The sequence below is a fragment of the Phacochoerus africanus genome, chromosome 16, assembly GCF_016906955.1.
Source record: "Phacochoerus africanus isolate WHEZ1 chromosome 16, ROS_Pafr_v1, whole genome shotgun sequence".
NCBI classification, from domain to species: Eukaryota; Metazoa; Chordata; class Mammalia; order Artiodactyla; family Suidae; genus Phacochoerus; species Phacochoerus africanus.
The window spans coordinates 41,405,513-41,420,733 of record NC_062559.1 but is presented as its reverse complement, the minus strand read 5'-3'; the positions used below and the strand labels follow the sequence as shown (position 1 = coordinate 41,420,733).

General features: G+C 44.8%; 1 long non-coding RNA gene across 2 annotated transcripts in view; it reads left to right on the top strand.

The window, feature by feature from the left end:
- LOC125117725 (uncharacterized) overlaps positions 1-15,221 on the top strand; it is a 37,181-nt gene that overhangs the window by 21,233 nt on the left and 727 nt on the right. Inside the window, exon 5 of one of the 2 annotated variants that reach the window (XR_007132702.1) lies at positions 714-1,019. The exons of the other annotated variant lie outside the window; for it this stretch is intronic. This is a non-coding gene — a long non-coding RNA (uncharacterized LOC125117725). Of the gene's footprint in view, positions 1-713; positions 1,020-15,221 lie in introns of those variants that run through there. 2 annotated transcript variants of the gene reach the window in all.

Sequence of the window (15,221 nt, the reverse complement as noted above, 5' to 3'; positions counted from 1 at the left end):
AGCTACAGCTGCCGGCCTACCCCACAGCCACGGCAATGCCAGATCCTCAACCCACTGAACAAGGCCAGGGATCCAACCCGAAACTTCATGGTTCCTAGTTGGATTCATTTCTGCTGCACCACGATGGGAACTCCCACCTTTGCTGTTCTTGAAACACTGGCCTCACAGCTCAGGCACAGCCCTCACCATGTTGTGTAGTAATTACTTATTCATAAAGCCACCTCCCCGCTAGAGGAGAGCTCCCTGAGACCAAGGCTGCCTTAGTCCCTCTTGCATGTTCCCAGCTCAGTAGCACCACAAAGCAATTCAATGATGACCAATAAAACGATGAATGAATGGTCCTCAGAGCCAGGAACCAGAAGCATGAACGAAGGAGAAAGTAACGGCATGACATGTACGTGCGTTTGTGGCCAATGAGAGCGTACATTCAGCTAAGAAAACAGCCAAGAACTGTGGTCTCATAGGACTTCTGTTTTGCTGAAGAAAATGCAGAGGCTCTGTTCTCTGCTGCTGTCAGTCGGTTCTTAATATAAATGAGTGAGCGGACGCCTTCCTGAGGTCCTTCTCAGTGACAGCTCTCTAGGCTCTGCAGTTTCTGTTCTTCCAATAACCACAAGTTTCCTGGTAGGGGCTACATGGCGGCTCGTTGTCACAGTGGCTCCTCATGCTGACCCGTGAGCCTGACCACCTTGCTCGTCCTGTCTGCGCCGCAGGTGCCTACTTTCCCAAGACGGCGAGCCAAGACCCTTCCCCCTTCCCCGTGGGACACCACACACCTCCAGCTTTCTCGGGATTACGAGACCACCCTGCCATGAGACCCTCTGACTTTCTCATGACAACCTGACCACCAGAGTCCAGCTGCAGGTGGAAGATAAACTAAACTCCCCCCGGTCAGGGGATCCCATCTCCCTTCTGCGGGGTATAAAGAAGGCCCTGCGAGAAGAGTGGGGAGCTGGCTCTTCTCAAGGGTCAGTCACCCTCTCCCTTTCCCCCCTAATAAATTTTCTTCTCTTTGCCTGAACGCCTGGCTTGTTCTCTTTTTCTCCGCGCGCCTTGCATTTCCTACCCATCAGGGCTTTAGGGTTATTATTGAACTGAATGCAAGACGCACTCCCCAGTCTTCCTTCCCCGAAACATGGTGTTGGTCCTCTCTGAGAGCTTGGCTTTCCACATTCTCAAGGCTTGATTTCACCGAACCCTCTCATACCACCCAAAATGATGCTGAGTGCAGGTGGGGATGAGGGGGAATTGCCTGTGAACATGTGGAAATGACAGGCTGTGGTCCTCTTAAAATGTCTGACTCTAATTGGAACCTTCTTCTGAGCTCCCAACCAGCAACGCCAAGGGCAGGTTGTGTGCCTTACAAAGTGTGCATGTGCGAAGCAGAATGGCTGGCTCTCTCTTCCTCCTCCATCCTGCCCCCCTCGACGGGCTCACCGTCTCTGTATCCACTGCCTTCATCTCCCCTCACTAATGCACAGCCTCCCTCAGCCCCCATCCAAGTTCTGAAGTTCTGCCGATTGTAGTTTCCAGGTTCTTAGCAATTCCGTCCCTCACTGTTTCCTGTGCTGCCCTCATCAGCCTCAGCTCCTCCTACCTCTGTGGTCTCCTTACTGGCTTCGTAGTTTTCGCTGAGTGCCCCTTCTAGCCCATTCTCCTTGGGGCAGCCATGGTGATCCTCGTTAAAGTCTGAATTTCATCCTGCTGGGACTTTGCTAAACTTATTTGGAACCTTCTGCTTACACTTCAGATCAAGTCCAGGATCCCACATGTGCCTCTACAACCACTGCCTGATTTAGCCCTTGCTTGTCCAGAGAGCTTCGTCTCGTGCTGGCCTCCTGACTGGTCATGATGCTTCTATGACACGGACCTTTTTTCAGTTCAGGTGTAGGCTGGCTGGCTGGCTGGCTGGCTTGCTTTCTTTCTTTCTTTCTTTCTTTCTTTCTTTCTTTCTTTCTTTCTCTTCCTTCCTTCCTTTCTTTCCTTTCATTCTTCCTTCCTTTCTTCCTTTTTAGAGCCACAGGTGCAGCATATGGAGGTTCCCAGGCTAGGGGTCCATCAGAGCTACAGCTGCTGGCCTATGCCACAGCCACAGCAATGCCAGATCCGGGCTGCATCTGTGACCTATACCACAGCTCACAGCACTGCTGTATCCTTAACCCACTGAAAGAGAACAGGGATGGAACCTGAGTCCTCATGGATATGAGTTGGGTTTGTTACTGCTAAGCCACAGCAGGAACTCCATGGTGTAGGCTTTTAGATCACGCTTTTTTTCCTCCTTAGAATGTTTTTCTACTCATTTTTTAGTTTCTTAGCTCCTACCCATCCTTCAGATGCCTGAGGACTTCCCTCCTACAGCAATTAAGATAAAGCAAAGCAGACAGGAGCGTAAGAAGAAACAGTAGCTTGTGCTTTCAGTGGGGTCACGAATGAAGTCGTAAGATCACCTCAGTGCTGGGTAATTGCCCAGAGAATGTAGGAAATACACACACGCACACACACACACACACACACACACACACACACACACAAACACATTCTAAACAAAAAACAAGTGTCAGTGTCTTACTGAAATTTTAAGAAAGCAAGGTCTTTTGCTTAGTTAGGAACAGACTTCAGAGGTAGCAAGAGAAATAATAACACTTACTCAAATATGTTTATTTTTCTCACAACAGTAAGTCTCAAGGAGTCAGCCCATGGATGGTGGAGTGGTTCTGATAGGGATGCAGCAGGCGCAGGTAGTTGTAGAAGTCCCAGTAAAGGACCATAGTTAAAGAGGGAAACTTGGGGGACATTGGGGAATCACCGTAAGTTAATAACTGGCTCCAGAAAGCCATCAGAACAAAGCAGGCTTGCTCCTTGAGTGGAGGTGTGAGAACTGTCTCAGGTTGTTGGCTGGGGGATGCGAGGAGGCCTGCATTCAGATTCAGATCAAGGGCAGGTGTTTGGGGATCACCCTTCAGCTGATTTGAATATACATTGAATCTACATCTTACCGGAAACTAAGGAGGAGCTACGACTCCGGGACAGGAAGAGGCGGCCTTTCCAACCCCCACGCCCCCCAGGGATGATAAAACTGTGGCCCACCGGCCTCTCTGGCAGAGCCTCCTCTCCTGCTTGCTTGCATCTCTCTCAAGTGTCCCATCTTAATAAATCTATTTCTTGCTGAATTCTTTCTGCGCAGAGACATGAAGGACCTGAACCTCAGTGAGTCCAGACACAGGGTGAGTGACTCTAATTTAAAACTGTGGGTTCAAGTCCCAATCTGGCTTCAGGCTGGGTTCAAGTCCCGGCACCTGGGTTCAAGGCCCAATCTGTGTTCTGGCTATGTTCGGGCCGTTTGTGCTGTCAGTGTCTGTTCGGTGATATAATCCGGGACACGGGCCTTTCCTTCCTGCTGTGTGACAGGAAGCACAGGGGACTTTTTTCTCAGGTTCACCGTCACTTCGTAGACCCAGCATGGCTGCTGCACGTCCAGACTCAGGTCTGTGTTCCAGGGAGGAAGGAAAAACTAGAAGAGGCAGCTTCTCTCTCATTAGCTGAAACTCTGTCACATGGCTTGTCAGGGTATGTCCCCGGCAATGCTGTTCTCCACGTCCTGTGTGGAGTAGGTCGTAGCTTAAAGAAAGGAGACTTGGGCTCCGTGGCAAGAAGCTCAAGTGCCGCATAGGCCTTTAGCCCATGTTTTACTGACCAAGAAACACGTGCCCACCCATGAACCTGTTCCCAGTTAAACGTTAAACATACAATCAAGCAGGAATAGATACAGGTTAAAGGGATTAAACTGATAGACTCAAGCAGGTCATAAACGCACAGCCCGAGATAACCAGGCAAGCAGGGAGGGATCTGTATCCTCTCGAGCAGAGCATCCTCTGCAAGAGGCTTAACAGCATCCCGGCAAGCCTCTTACTCTCCTCTAAACTATAGGTGGCATTGATAGCAGAATCGGGTTCTTGTTCACCGCAGTCAAAGAATGACCTCTGCAGCTTTATTGAAGGAAAGCAAAGAGCTCCCAGGACAGCTGGGAGGGGGGAGAAGAGCTCCCTTTCTCTATTATCCTATAGGGTTTTGTTGTTGTTGTTTGTCTTTTCTAGGCCTGCTCCCTCGGCCTATGGAGGTTCCCAGGCTAGGGGTCAAGAGGGAGCTGTTAGCCGCCAGTCTATGCCACAGCCACAGCGCAGGTCCAAGCCGTGTCTGCGACCTACACCACAGCTCACAGCAACGCCGGATCCTTAACCCACTGAGCAAGGGCAGGGATTGAACCTGCAACCTCATGGTTCCTAGTCGGATTCGTTAACCACTGCGCCATGACGGGAACTTTTTTTTTTGCTATAGGGGTTTTTATTCCGTAAAGATGGTGGGGCACCAACATGGGGTCCAGAGAGATGTGGTCTTCTCCCATTGGCCTATATCAATCGTTATATCGTTACCTATATCAGTCCTTGTCCAGTAGGGTCCTAGGGGTGGAAATATCCCTTCAATCCCATAGTTTCTTTACCCTTTTCTTCCCGTAAACTGAGTCACGGGGGATTAGGGATTATTGTCCATCTGGGTGTAGGTACCCTCCCTACAGTAAACAAGGCTTGTGGGGATGTTACTCCCCGAAGCCACAAATGTTCATCAATGGCCATATCAAAGAATGCATGAAGCCCATGCCCTACTCTGACTAATATTCAGACTTAATATTCTGCCTCCGCATCCCACCAGGCCTGCGTAATGGTAGGGAGTACTACGCTTAAGCTGTTTTCTTCTCTTTCCCCACAATGGCTGCCCCTACAAGTGAGAAAACTGGGCCGTTGACTGTTAACTTTTACACTGTCTCTCAAAGAGGCAGGAGGAAAGGGCAGGGCGTAGCAACGGAGGTGGGTCAGCACAAAAGGGGAATTCATGTCATTAATTTATTAAAGGGGAATTCACGGAAGTAAATAACTTATTTCCATATTTTAAATGTCACAGGTTTTATCTTTCATTTAGAGTTCTGTCTTTACTACATGTACCAGGACTTCTGCAATTTGTCTCCCAATATGTCCCCCAATTCTATTTTTTTTTTTCCATAAAGATCTCTTAGTGCGTTTATGTGTGGTATTATTTTTCAACAATAGGACTCCTAGAGGACCTAAGCCCTGTGTTTGCTAGCAGAGTAAACCTGTTCAGAAAGGGGCAGCACTTGTATGAGATGAGAAGGGTTTTCTCCACAGCTGCCTGCCCTTTTACAATCTTAAGATTCATCCAGCTCAAAATTATCGCCATTGGAAGTTCCTGTGTGGCTCAGTGGGTTAAGGATCCGGCATTGCCGCAGCCATAGCACAGGTTGCACGAAAGTTCAATCCCTGGCCTGGGGAATTTTCAGCCATAGTTGAGCAACCAAAAAAGAGAAGGAAAAAAAATCATCACCATTAAAGATCCTGGGGAGCTCAGCAAACAGCTCCTGCCTCCAAGAGACACCAGGGGGCAGTGCAGCATAAGAAGTGAGCTTGATCTCAGATTGGATCTGCAACTTGAGTCCATAACATGGAATAAACAGAATTTTTAAGCCTGTGCCCTGCCTAAATCCTTGTGCCACCAGTTCATCATGCTTTCAACCTCATTTCCGGAAATGAATCATGCATGGTGCCCTTTCTGTGACACACATTTGGCTTATTTATATTCAAATTCTTTTCAGATGGAGGAGTATTTACTGAAAACACAGCTGTGTTGTCTAATGCAACATCACCCAAGGCATTTTTAGCCTACTTTAGGAAATGATGAGGTCACACCTTGATATTTGTTTCCATAATTCTGAGTCCTGTGGGACCTCCATGGGTAAAGGTTTGTGGGGCAGAATGGCTTAGGCAAACTTCCTACATTTAAGGGTGAGGCTCTAAGGGCTAGAGCTGTATTCTTGTCTTCTCTAGGAATTTTGACTCTAAAGATAAAACAGAGACACCTATGTACATCAAAGTAGCTTTTTTTTTTTTTTTTTAGAAAAGTATCATGACATTTTAATCTTCAGACAAATTTTCCTTTCTCTCACTTGACTGAGGTTTTGACACATAAAGATATGTTGAATAAGCAGGGCTCAGGGTAAAGGAAAAAGTAGGTTATCGCTATCTGCGGGTGATACCTTAATTTTAGCAGAATGGAAATTCCAGTGGAATAGAACCAATTGCATGGAGCTCTGGGCTGGGAAGGATTTTGTGGTTATGTCTGGACTGGGGGAGAAAACATGGCCCGACTGCTGAGTGATGTCATAGTGAAGATGAGGCCTGGCAATGTCTCTGTCACCTGCTCACACATTGTCTGTCTCTCTCTCACTCTGGTTTGATGTCATCGCCAGCCATGACATTTCTGAGCATCTGTTTTATATAAAGCACTGTGTAGGTTGCTATGGGGGAAAACAAATATGAAAACAAAAAATGAGATTGTCCCTGCTGTCCCAGAGATGATGCTACAGTAGGGAAGAACTAGAATCCATGTTATTTAAGGCAGAATCCCCGTTTTCCTAAAGAAGTAAAACTAGAGCATCCTGAAGGCGAACCAGGGCGAAGATCACCCCAGTTGAAGAGGTCAGAGCCTATGTCCCAGAGATGAAATTTTCTTCTGGGTGGTGAAGCATAGCCAAGATGTCCACAGGGGCATTTGATGTAGAAGGAATTTCATAGAAACAGGGTGACATGTGAACACAAAGGAGAATAGGGCTGGTTGTGACAGGAAGCAGCTCCGTGGGAAGGTGGGTGGTACAAAACAGCTCAAGGCCATAGATGTCACGCGGTGAGGGACCTTGCCTCTGGAAAAGGCACAGTAAAGGCATCTTCATTCCTTAAACAGAATCACCTGGTGATAGCTGCAAAGCCCTTAGGGCTGGGAATGCTTGAAGCCAAAGGATTCGATTTGACCTCTTTGTCCTGAGTCTGCTTGGGGTGCAAGGGAGCCAGGAACTTGGTAAACTTTCTGCAGAAATTTAGCCTGTGTGTCATCTTACTGATTGGCAATAAAGATGATTCTCCACACCGATTTATTAGCAGAGGTAAATATACAAGTGTTTATAAAAGACCAGCTCAGCAGGATGGGGCTGAAGAATGGGTGCTGTGAAACTTGAGGAAAAAAGTTAACAGAAAACAAGACACAGGTGGGAACTGGGGGACTCAGGGCTCAGGGACCAAGAGCACCACCTCCAGAAACCACACTGCTTTTATTGCGCTCTTTAGGGTGACATCAAGTGAGGAGGGGGTTGTAGGTGCAGGATAGAGGTTTTGTTAAGTTACTTTAAAAGTCACAGAGCCAGGTGCTGATGAAGCTTTTATTCTGACCTTTAGGCATTTAACAATCCTTAGCATTTGAGGAAGCTTGGCACCAGCTATCTGTGCAGAGCATCCTAGAGAATCACCATTGTGCTTCTACAGACAGGGTGCCTGTCTGCAGCAACCCAGCATTGCCTAGGTTTGCACCTGGGTTCTCCTTGCTAATGCATCTCCTGCTAACGACCGGTCATGAACCCCTTGGGGCCATGAGGCTCCTCTTTCTTTTATTCTTCAGAGGACCTATCATGCTGTGCAAACGGTGTACCAGTCTGCACAGGTCCAGGGTGCCTAGACCAAGGCATTAAGTCCTCCTTCAGCTGACCCTATGAATAACTTATGCCTTTAGGTCTTTGTGCTTAAGCTGAAGTCATTCACCAGCACTGGGACTGTTTTCCAAGCAGGAAGATGGGGTAAAGTAAAGCAGGACAAGATGGAGTTTTCAGCAAAGAGGCTAAGAAAATACTGTAGAAACATGTCTCGCGACATCTCCCCCTTTTTGTTTTTGCAGGAGGACAAAAGTAGATCTTGCAACTTCTTTTTTCATTACTTCTTGGAGTGCTTGTTTCCTGCGTCTATAGACTAAATAGAAAATTATTAAGAATCCTAGAAATGCAATTAATGATCAGATTATTCCTCCACCAAAATCTTTAAACCATTCTAAAGGATTAATTATTTTTAAATCTTCTAGAATATTACCCTGAAACTCTATGAGGTATATTTTGTAGAGAGGTCTTTTGAGTACTCAGGACTCTAGTCTGCAGTTGTTGTTGTTGTTGTTGTTTTTTAATATCCAGAGTCAATTTAGCGGAGTGACCTCGCAAATGCCTCTTAATTTGTTCCCATGATGTTTCACTAGAATTGTACCCATAGGGAGTAACACAATAAGAAGTAAAAGATTAATTTTCCTTTTTTGACTTTTCATAAGTGTAATTTCCATCCCAGATTTGAATATTTTTAAAGTTAAGAGGAATTTTTCACAAGTCAATTTGAGGCTTGCTGTTATCAAATTGAGGATAGGGAGGTACAAGTCCTGAATCTTTCCAACTTATGGGGCTTTTGGCTTTAATTATTTTTTGTTGGCCTGATTGGCTGGAGACTGTCCCAGAGAGTAATTCATTAACAGAACACAGAGGTTGATGGCCCATAGACAGGAATCAGCTTCCCCTTAGGGGACCAATCCCATACAGTTCCATAGGAACCATTAAGCAGTATGACCCCCTTGTTGCCCTGCATATATTCCAATAAATTTGATTTTTCATTATCTTCAAGGTATCTGTCCTTTTCGAGGGACATAAAGTCCTGTCAGGCAGCCCCATATTAACTGGTTTCACCTGATGGTAAGCAAAACTCCAGCCTGTAACTAAATGTACATCTTCATTAGTGGGCATCTCTAAATTTCCTGAAAACCTCATTTGAGGTTCAGGAGTTAAACATAAGGTTTCTTTTCCAATACAAATCGGCCAATTTTTAAACCCTAAAATTTGATTAAAATGTCTCTCTTTTTTTTTTTTTTTTTTTTTTCCCCAATAGGGCAGTTTGTCATCCTCCAGCCCAGGGACCCAGGAGAAATCATTAATAGATAAATATATATGCACTGGCGCCTTGCCCCATTCCATAGGTCTCAATAAAGGAGGATTGGGGACATAGGCCCAGTAGGTATAATTAGTTTCTCCCGATGCTGCTAAGGGAATACTCACTGCGATAGAAACCAAAGCAAAGACAGCTAGGACCAAGTTATCTGGAGTGAGAGGCTTTCCTTCTCTTCTTGATGGAATCCAAACAGGTTGTAATCCAGGACCTGGTGAAATACAAGCATATTTCCTACCCCATATGATAAGTTTTCCCAGGGACCAGACGTTTGTTAATGGATCCTGCCACCAAATCAAAGGCTGTTCAGCCTGAGGAAAGTTAATCTTATTTCCTTCTGTATTAAAATGTCTCTCTGCAGCCGTTTTTTTTCATCAGAGGCCAAATATAAAAAATTTAAAGTGAATAAGGTTTTGTTTGTTGTGACTTAACTATTTCTGTGTCTCCCTTTTTGTTTTTGAAGAGCCTATTTTACATATAAATTGGCTCCTTCCACAATGGCCTGTCCTTGGGGCTTGTAAGGGAGACCAGTGCAGGGAGCAATTTGCCTTGTACCCAGGAATAGTTTAAATTGAGAACTGATATAAGCTGGACCATCATCAGTCTTAATTGCTTGCAGCAGGCCCGTGACTGCAAAACAGGCATATAAATGACGAAGAACATATTTAGCAGATTCACCAGATTGCGCAGTAGCCCAAATAAATTTAGAGCAATTGTCAATACATAACGTGAATAAATGACAGTTTTCCAAAAGATGAATAAATAATGAGTCACATCCATTTGCCAGAGAGCATTTGGGACAAGTCGCCTAGGGTTAACTCCAGACTCGGATTGAGAAGGATTGTTAATAGTTTGACATGCAGGACATTGATGGACGATTGTCTTAGCTCTAGCCCATGTTATTCCAAATCTCTTTTTAAGGCCTCGAACATTTACATGTGTTACATCATGAAAATGTTGAGCTTCCTGTAACACAGGTGTCACCCAGCGGTCAATTTCTTTAGTTCCTCCAACTAGAGACCCAGGTAAGTTAGTATGTGCTCTGATATGAGTAATATAAAATGGGTTATCTTCTTTCCGTTGCAACAGTTTGTAATTCTGTAAACAAGTCAAGTAACAAGATAGGTACATTCTGTTTAATAGTAGCGGTTTCAAACATTTTGGCAGCATGAACTACATCTGTCGAATCAGAAAGAATATTGATTGGCTCAGGACAGTCCCTCAAGGCATGGATTACAGCAGTTCAGCCTGTTGGGCAGAAAGGCCAGGCGTTTCTGTAATTTTAGATTGATTAGCCACATATCCGGCCTTCCCTGTACTGGTCCCATCAGTAAAGATCACGGGGGCTTCAATAATGGGTGTATCCTTCACTTTTTTGTGGAAGAATCCATTGAGTTCGCTTTATAAATTGTAAAATAGGGTTTTTTGGATAACGATCATCTATTGGTTTTGAAAACAATTTTGGATTTCCTTAACAGTTAAACTAACAATTACATGATTCAAATCTTTTCCTGACATTTGTACACACAAGTAAAACCTTTTAGAATAAGTTGTGCCATCAGGTCCAGGTACAGAGACAAAGATTTTGTGACATTATTGGGAAGAAAAAGCCACTCAAGAATATTTTCTAATTGCATCAGTATTCCCATGGGAGAATGAGGAGAAGATATAATTACTCACTGAATGGGCTGTCTTAGATTGACCCGACTTAGTTGGGAGTTTTGTTTTGTTTTGTTTTTTGCCATTTCTTGGGCCGCTCCCGCGGCATATGGAAGTTCCCAGGCTAGGGGTCTAATCAGAGCTGCAGCCACCGGCCCACGCCAGAGCCACAGCAATTGCAGGATCCGAGCCGCGTCTGCGACCTACACCACAGCTCACGGCAATGCTGGATCGTCAACCCACTGAGCAAGGGCAGGGACCAAACCTGCAACCTCATGGTTCCTAGTCGGATTCGTTAACCACTGCGCCACGACGGGAACTCCAGTTGGGAGTTTTGTATTTTACTTTCAACCTTCTTTAGTTCCTCTTCCGCTTCCACAGTTGGAGAGCGGGGGGCTGTTTAATTTAGAATCTCCCCTAAGTAAGGAGAAAAGACTTGGCAGTTCATATGTAGGAATCCCCAGACACGGTCGGAGCCAATTAATATCTCCTGAGTTTTTGTAAATCATTTAATGTAGAAATTTGATCTCTTCTTAATTCTACCTTTTGAGGGTGACCAGTGGTAGATTCAACCACAGTTCCCAGATATTGAGATGGACTTTTCATTTGAATCTTTTCAGGAGCAATAATCAATCCTGCTCCCTTAAGACAGGATTGCAAGCATTGAAAAACCTCAGTCAGCCACTCCCGAGAGGGTGCAGCACAAAGTATATCATCCATATAATGAACAATAGAGCATTTAGGAAATTGTTGTTGGACTGGCTCAACAACTGAAGCCACATGATACTGACACAAGGTAGGGCTGTTGAACATGCGTTGAGGCAGGACCTTCCATTGATAACGCTTTCTAGGGGCTATATTGTTTATTGCTGGCACTGAAAAAGCAAATTTTTCCCTGTCTTCTGGGTGTAAACGAATTGTGAAAAAGCAGTCTTTTAAGCCGAGGATAATTAGCAGCCAGTCAGCTGGTGTCATGCTAGGAGATGGGAGGCCTGGTTGAAGGGCACCCATAGGCTGAATTACAGCCTATGGGTAATTTACTCCTCTTAAATCTGTTGACAATCTCCATTTTCCTGATTTTTTTCCGTATAACAGACACTGGCAAATTCCAAGGACTACAGGATTCTTCTATATGGCCCTTCTCTAATTGTTCTTGGACAAGATCATTTAAAACCTTTAATCCTTCTGAAGAAAGAGGCCACTGCTCAACCCAAACTGGTTTTTCTGTAGTCCATTTTAATCGAATAGGTTCAGGAGAAGCTTAATTATTTTTACAAGCAGTGGCCACTAAGGAAAAGGCCAATGTCCCAAACCAGATTTGTCCATTTTAATCTCAGATGCTACAGGTTCCACTCTCCCCTGATGATGTCGCCCTAACCCCCGTCCGGGAATGTAACCCTCTTGCTGTAACATTTTTTGGCTTTGATGACTATATTGATCTACTGGTGGTAAGTAAATTTCTGCATGCCACTGCTGTAATAAATCTCTCCCCCATAGATTGATAGGGAGCTGAGCAACATAATTCAATCTAGCTGGCTGCCCATCCAGTCCTTCACAATTAAGCCACTGGGCACTCTTTCTGAGACCCTCTGCTTTTCCTAACCCAGTGACTTCAATATATCGGCTGGCTGAAGAGGCCAGGTGTCTGGCCAATGTAAATGGCTAGTGATTCAAACAGCCCCAGTATCAATCATTCCTCTAATAGACTTCCCATTTATGATAACTTGACAAGTGGGTCGTTCCTCTAGGACCTTTTCTGATAAAAACACTCCTGCCCCTCCTGTGGTATTGAATCCTTTCTGTCTAAAGTTATTCCTCTACTTTTTCTTCTGGACTCTAGGTAAAATTAAGATTTGGGCAATCCGATCCCGCTTTTTAATTTTCCAAGGAATCGCAGTGGAAACCATCACGTGTACTTTATCATCCCCTATGTTATCTAATATCCCCATGTGAACTCGAACTCCTTGTTCTGTTAGCCCTGCCCTTCCTATCATCAATCCTACTGTATCTGTTGGTAACAGTTGTTTCCATTCAGTTGTAAAAGAAGTAGGAGTTTCACTAGGAAGGAGAATTAAATCCTGTAAGCTAGGGAGATCTACTGTGATGTTGAATGCTCGTGCAGAGTGTAGTCCCAGGGAATCTTGCATCAGCTCTTGTTTGGCTCTTGTTCTGAATGGGAAAGCTTCCTTGGTTGACGGGGCTGGAAGCTTGCCCCAGGGAGAGTTTCCCAACAAGGGGGTTCCATCTTTATGAAAGATGGACCGGCCCGGACTAGCCCAGTGATTTCCTTTATTACATCTTGGACATAGTCTGGGCTGTTTATTATTGTTCCTAGAAGGTGCCACAGCTCCGTGAAAGGAAGGTTGGGCTCGTGGAGGAGCACGACATTGTTTTTCAGTATGTCCTGTCTTGCCATAATTAAAACGTTTTTCTGAAAATTTGTCTTTAACTTTTAAATTAGCCATTGCTTGGGCTAGCATTGAGGCCTTAAAGGACTCCGTCCCCACTCCCTGACAGGCTTTAATATATTCGGCTATGTTAGCTTTCTCTTAAAATCCTATGGCCTTCTTGCAATCAGTATTTGCATTCTCATATGCTAACAATTGAAAAATAGTATCAGACACCTCAGAGTTAGTAATTTGTCATTTTAATGCCTCTTGTAAACGAGCTAGAAATTCAGTAAAAGGTTCCTTAGGGCCTTGTAGGATCTTTTGAAAAGAAGTATTTATTTGACCCTTAGATTCAATTTTACCCCATGCCGTTAAGCAACATCGTCTAATCTGTTCAATGGCCAAATGATTCATTCTCATTTGATCTTGAAGATCACTCCAAGGACCAATCCCTAACAATTGTTCCTTTGTAATCAGAAGATTTCAAGCCTGATTACAATTTGGAGTAGTTTGGGCATGATCTTGCCAGCAAGACTTAAATTGCAAATATTCACTAGGCAGTAGCACAGCACAGGTTGAGTTATGCCAATCAGCAGGAATCATAAGATTTCCTTCAGCTACTCCCTGCATGATTCCTTTTGTAAAGGGAGAATGAACACCATAGTTTTGAACGGCCTGTTTTAATTCTTTAAGAATTCTAAGAGGAAAGGGCTCATGAATGAACTCATAGACTCCGTCAGGGTTGGCGGGATCAATGCCTGGAGCCACCGTATCCCTGACAGTTGCTGGAAAGGCTCGATGTATGGCGTCCAAATCGCCTTCCCTTGGAGCCTGTAAAATTCCCTGTTGAATGGATGGTAGATGGTGTTCAGGGAAAATGCTCATTTTCTTTGCAACCCTAGAAGTAGAGGCTTGATGAGTCCTCGTCACCTCACTCCTAATAGGAGGCAGTAGAGGAATATCAGAATCAGCAATTGGAGCCAGATATTCTCTATGATAATTTTGTTCAGGGACTGCATATTTAGGTTTCTCCAACAAAGGTGTAAACTCCCCTTCTTCCTCCTCCTCTAAGTCCTCCGTGGTCTGTAGAGGTTCTAAAACTGATTTAATTAAGCTCCAGGGACTCCAAATGGACACAGGAATTGGAATGCCCTCATCATGTAATATCCTAAGTTCCTTTCCTACCGTTTCCCATATTTTTAAATATAACGTTTCTAATGTAAGAAACCAATCACAGTGTTTCTCAATAGTCTGAAAAAGTTCCAAAAGCTTACTTTCACTTGTTTTTGCACCCCCTTTTTTAAGGAGTTGTCCTAACAAACAAATGTAAGGACTACAGTTTCCTGCAATTACCTTATTTCCCATGTTACCCCATAAATACCTGAGAGAGGGAACGTATCCGCAGGATTTTTTTAGCGTGGCCATGGAAAATTCCTCCCTTCTTCTCAGGGCTCCACAGCACTTCAGTGAATAAAAATCCGCTGTCTTCTTGGTCCTTCGTTCCTTGTGCCTGCCTCGTGTTGGGCGCTACTTGCCAAGACCAGCTCAGCAGGATGGGGCTGAAGAATGGGTGCTGTGAAACTTGAGGAAAAAAGTTAACAGAAAACAAGACACAGGTGGGAACTGGGGGACTCAGGACTCAGGGACCAAGAGCACCACCTCCAGAAACCACACTGCTTTTATTGCGCTCTTTAGGGTGACTGCCAAGTGAGAAGGGGATTGTAGGTGCAGGATAGAGGTTTTGTTAAGTTACTTTAAAAGTCACAGAGCCAGGTGCTGATGAAGCTTTTATTCTGACCTTTAGGCATTTAACAATCCTTAGCATTTGAGGAAGCTTGGCACCAGCTCTCTGTGCAGAGCATCTAGAGAATCACCATTGTGCTTCTACAGACAGGGTGCCTGTCTGCAGCAACCCAGCATTGCCTAGGTTTGCACCTGGGTTCTCCTTGCTAATGCATCTCCTGCTAACGACCGGTCATGAACCCCTTGGGGCCATGAGGCTCCTCTTTCTTTTATTCTTCAGAGGACCTATCATGCTGTGCAAACAGTGTACCAGTCTGCACAGGTCCAGGGTGCCTAGACCAAGGCATTAAGTCCTCCTTCAGCTGACCCTATGAATAACTTATGCCTTTAGGTCTTTGTGCTTAAGCTGAAGTCATTCACCAGCACTGGGACTGTTTTCCAAGCAGGAAGATGGGGTAAAGTAAAGCAGGACAAGATGGAGTTTTCAGCAAAGAGGCTAAGAAAATACTGTAGAAACATGTCTCGCGACAGGCTTGGGACCAAGTTCTTAAAAAATTGTGAG